At 45.1% G+C, this 5202-nt stretch overlaps 1 non-coding gene across 1 annotated transcript; it reads left to right on the top strand.

The window, feature by feature from the left end:
- Positions 1-2653: 2653 nt before the first annotated feature.
- On the top strand, positions 2654-2726 carry Trnak-cuu (transfer RNA lysine (anticodon CUU)). The gene has a single exon. It is a non-coding gene; the product is annotated as a tRNA-Lys (tRNA).
- The last annotated feature ends 2476 nt before the right edge of the window (positions 2727-5202 follow it).

Here is a 5202-nt window from a genome sequence, read left to right on the forward strand (position 1 = left end):
CCTGTCGCATAGCAGTTCAAGGGACACGGAAACCCGCGCGCCGAACAAGGGGTGATAATGCAGGCGTACAGGCACGATCCGACACATAGCCTCTGGGCGCCACGCAACGATCTTGCTTGCGGTTTGTTCAAAAACCCATGACGTCAAGTGCTCATTGAAAGACACTTAGTTCAACATCTCTGTACTCAAACCGGCCTCCGCGCCACTCACTGAACAAACGATAATCCCAACGCCGAAACAGCGGAACCCCCCTTGTTAAGACCTAACCACATGTAAAAAAAATCAGGTCTTATAAAGGAGGGAGTCTTAAATTGAGAGGAGGGGTGTGTGTGATTCAGAGAGAGAGAGAGAGACTGTGTGTGTGTGTGTGATTGAGAGAGAGACTGTGTGTGTGTGTGATTCAGAGAGAGAGAGACTGTGTGTGTGTGTGTGTGTGTGTGTGTGATTCAGAGAGACTGAGAGAGACTGTGTTTGTGTGTGTGTGTGTGATTCAGAGAGACTGAGAGAGACTGTGTTTGTGTGTGTGTGATTCAGAGACTGAGAGAGACTGTGTGTGTGTGTGTGTGTGATTGAGAGACTGTGTGTGTGTGATTCAGAGAGACTGAGAGAGACTATGTGTGTGTGTGTGATTCAGAGAGACTGAGAGAGACTGTGTTTGTGTGTGTGTGATTCAGAGAGACTGAGAGAGACTGTGTTTGTGTGTGTGTGTGATTCAGAGAGACTGAGAGAGATTGTGTTTGTGTGTGTGTGTGATTCAGAGAGACTGAGAGAGACTGTGTTTGTGTGTGTGTGTGTGTGTGTGTGTGTGATTCAGAGAGACTGAGAGAGACTGTGTTTGTGTGTGTGTGTGTGTGATTCAGAGAGAGAGAGACAGTCTGAGAAAACAAGTCTTATAAGGGAAGGAGTCTTACATTGAGAGGGGGGGGGGGGGGGGTCTTTTTTTTCTTTTTTTTGTTGCCAAGCACATCGATCATTGTGGGGCTTTTAGTGAATAACATGCATCCGTCCACTCACAATATATTTTCTTTCATCCTTCAACATTTACCACTCAAAAAGTCTTTAGTATTAAAATTCATGAAACAAATGAAAGGCATCTACGGATGTATAGATACATAATTGACCACACTCATTTGGAATACATTCTGACAATTCATTATAAAGACATCTTTTTGTACTGATAGAGCGACAGAGAGAGAGAGAAGAGAGAGAGAGAGAGAGAGAGAGAGAGAGAGAGAGAGAGAGAGAGAGAGTGAAGGGGGGGGGGGGTAGAGAGACGGAGAGAGAGAGAGAGAGAGAAGAGAGAGAGAGAGAGAGAGAGAGAGAGAGTGAAGGGGGGGGGGGGGTTCTTAAAAGATTGGTCCTACTGTAGTTGACCTCGATCGCTTGTTCAGATAACATCACTGACACGTGACGAGTTTACCCGATGGCGTAGGAATGTATGAGCGAGGTCAGAGTGCAAGACAAAGGCACCTGAAAAAATTGCGTTTATTATGTACAACATTTCGTCCATCTGTCGAACTCACAGAATGAAACTGAACGCACTGCATTTTTTCACCAAGATCGTATTGCATTGTCAGTCCCCCGCTCGTGGAAAAGGCAGTGCATTTGACTCGTCAGTATAGCGCGGTAGTGGTTGCGCTGAGCAGGATAGCACGCTTTTCTGTATCTTTATTCTTGTTAACTTTCTGAGCTTGTTTTTAATCCAAACATAACATATCTATATGTTTTTGGAAAGATAAGATGAAATTATTTTTGGATCGATATGTACAAAAATAATTTCAATAACAATTTTCAGATTTTTAATGACCAAACTCATTAATTAATTGTTACGCCTCCAAGCTGAAATGCAATACCAAAGTCCGGCCTTTGTCGAAGATAGCTTAACTAAAGTTTTAATCAATTTGGTAAAAAGATTAGGGCGTGACAGTGCCGCCTCAAATTTCACGAAAAGCCGGATATGACGTCATCAAAGACATTTCTCCAAAAAATGAAAAAAGGTCTGGGGTTATTATCTGAAATAATGTTTATGTACAGTTTATTCTTCACCAGTACGGCAATAGAGTTGTTAACTAACACAAGCCGCAGTTTTGAAAGAATGTCTGCTATGTGCTACAGCGACTCGTTCCTCCAAGTCTGTTATCAACACCCAGCTTCCCTATGCCCACAAGCTAAGTTACAGGCCGTCTCCAATTTCACACGAAGACACGAAAGTGAACGAAACAGTGACTTCTCCTTTTTTCTCGGTCCAGTTATCAGAGATACCACCATACTACTGCTTATATAAACAGTTCCAGAGACTTGTTGGATAGAGGGTGTGAGTGTCAGTTGCGCATCTGAGGTCATTAATGAAATCTTCGTACTCGCAGAAAAATTCCTCCCGATCTTCGCCTTTGCTGCGTCAGTTTCCATTTTAACGCGCTGGCCAGCTCAGTGACTTGCAGCAGTCGGTTCCCGCGCTTTTCGGTCTAGCGCTGTACAATCGAAGAAAGGGCTACTTGAGAAGGCCGAAAAGATTAAAAGAATAAACAGTTGAATATTGGAACACTAACAACGTGTTGCAATTTCCACTATACAATGCAAATAAAGATTACAATTTATCGCATAAGTATGCTGTAAAATATATTTTTGTTATATTCCATATGTAAATCCATCGGCCCGGTTAGCTCAGTCGGTAGAGCACGGGACTCTTAATCCCGGGGTCGTGGGTTCGAGCCCCACATTGGGCGATGTTTTTTTCAACCGATCCTTTGTTTTTAGTTTTTATTTTGTTAGTACAGGACTATCCGTGTGTTTTTTGTTTTTATCTGACATTCGTGCTTTAACGGTAATTGAGGAATAATTATTTTTGAGCCAGTTTGTTTCTTGAGTTGAGTATTATTCTGTTTACATGTGCCTCTTACAATCAATGTTCTGATTTCATATTTTGATCTGCAGGCAGTTTTATCCACGCCATGCGATCAGGTGAGCCAGACTTATTACAAACGTAAACTGGCAGTGTATAACCTGACTGTCTATTCCCTTGCAAGCAAAGATGGAAAGTGTTTTGTATGGGATGAGACCCATGGCCACAAAGGGTCATGTGAAATAGCCACGTGCCTGTTGCGTCACCTGAAAGCATTGCCACAAGTGAAGCATGCTGTGTTATACTCTGACACATGTTCTGGCCAGAATAGAAACAAGTTTGTATCCGTGGGACTCCTCAATGCTGCACAGCATCTACCCAACCTGCAAATCATTGACCAAAAGTTTCTTGAATCTGGCCATTTGTTTGTTTGTTTGCTCAAAGCTGTGGTCTATTTATGACTATCCGGGGCTACGAGTTTGAAAAGATAAGGTGAAAATCATGTACAGATTTCTGTACAGCAAACGCTACCCGAAACTCCATCCATACGGCGTGTATGACCTTGAGAGCTTCAGTCAACGCTTGAATTTTGCAGTGGTAACATCCGGTTTGCTCTCTCAGAGCTGGGCATACTTGTCAAGAAGGATCGAGCAGAAAAAAATAAACGACTTGGCAGGGATTCGAACGCAAGGCCTCGCGTCCTCGAAATGTCGGGGCCGATGTCTTAACCGCTAGGCCACTCCACCAGTGTTGTCAAAGATGGAAAAAATAATAATTTTATATCATTCTACGCTTGAACTACCATTCATGCGTTGCAAAAACGTAAAAATTGCCCTTCAAATTTGCCTTTATTCGCAAACATGTTTCACGGAATCGCAGTACATGTTTACACCGTCATGCCATACGACATTCGCGCCTTGCAAATAGCTGCGATATCTCTATTTACAACATGCAAGAAAAATAACAAGAAGAGTATTTGAATCTCTCCAAAGCTCTGTGAAGTTGAAAACAGACATCAAAGAAATAGTTATAGTTAATCATTACACATATTTAGGTACCCCAGAGGACCCATCCTCCACCTCCATCCCGGGGGCTCCCTGAGACTCCTCTGAGGTTACCGTGGCCGTGGGTGTGTGTTCCTGTCCCTCCCTGGTAAGTTGTGCCCCAGGTACCCCAGAGGACACATCGTGCCTGGGTGGGGCAACATCCTCCCCCTCCGTCCTGGGGGCTTCCGGGGACTCCTCCGAGGTTACCGTGGCCGTGGGCCCCTGTCCCTCCCTGGCTTTCCCGGGAAAAGTCATCCTCCTCATGATTGTCTCCGGACTTTTCTCCCCGAGGGCCAGGTCTTCGAGCATGCTGGAGGGACCGTGGTACTCCTCCGCAGGGATCAGGACGGTCTTCGAGGAAGTGTCCTGCGTGGGGGCAATTGCTGTCTGTTCTCCCTCCTCCAGCCTCCTGGCCACGTTCTGCGAGTGTCGCCACTGCTTTCTGGCGAGTTTCGGACGGCGCATCCACTCCTCTTTTGACATCCCTTTCGGCCTATATTCGTAAGGGGGGAGCTTCCCCTCCCCACCTCTGTAGCGTCGCTGGTCCAGCGCAAGACAGGGGCCCGCTCCACCCCGATGCTCCATACGTCCGGGGCCCCCCGCTCGTCTGCCCCCAGAGCTGAAGAATGTGCTTCTTTGCCGGGGGGGATGTCCCAATTCTAATACACAAAATCAGTTAGTTAGTTAGCTGTTGCTTTTCGGGTCCAGCGGACCATAATAGGCCAAATCAGGACCCCACAAGTTAATCTTTACACATATTTAGATTAAGACAATTCTAATACACAAAATCATTTAGTTAGTTAGCTATTGCTTTTCGGGTCCAGCGGACCATAATAGGCCAAATCAGGACCCCAAAGAAATAGTTATACATGTATTCACTTTTGAACAGTGGGCGGATAGATATATAAATCATGCTGCTTCAAGAATAACATATAACATGAATTCATATCAATGTTTTTCCTTCTTTTTCTCAATAGTCGATTTCCGGAAAAAACAGGGGAGGTAAGAAGTACCGGAAAATCAGAGTTGCGCCGCTTAAACCCCGGGCAATCATGGCGGCTTCACGTTCACTGGCAGAGCTACAGAAGTTTTTGATTCAAAGAGGAGTTATTGTGTCCGGAAGAAAAAAACATGACTTAGTAGAATTGTGCCAATTTGCTAAAGTGTCTCTGGAAGTGGACCCAGATGGGTTGATGGAAGACCGATGGGAAGTGATCGAAGCGAAACTGACTGACGGCGAGGTTCGTCTATCGAATCCCACTTTGATCTCGGGAGGTGCCGACTAATCTGTTCTACTCGAGTTCCATTTCTTGG

This window comes from Littorina saxatilis, linkage group LG8, assembly GCF_037325665.1.
Source record: "Littorina saxatilis isolate snail1 linkage group LG8, US_GU_Lsax_2.0, whole genome shotgun sequence".
Classification (NCBI taxonomy): Eukaryota; Metazoa; Mollusca; class Gastropoda; order Littorinimorpha; family Littorinidae; genus Littorina; species Littorina saxatilis.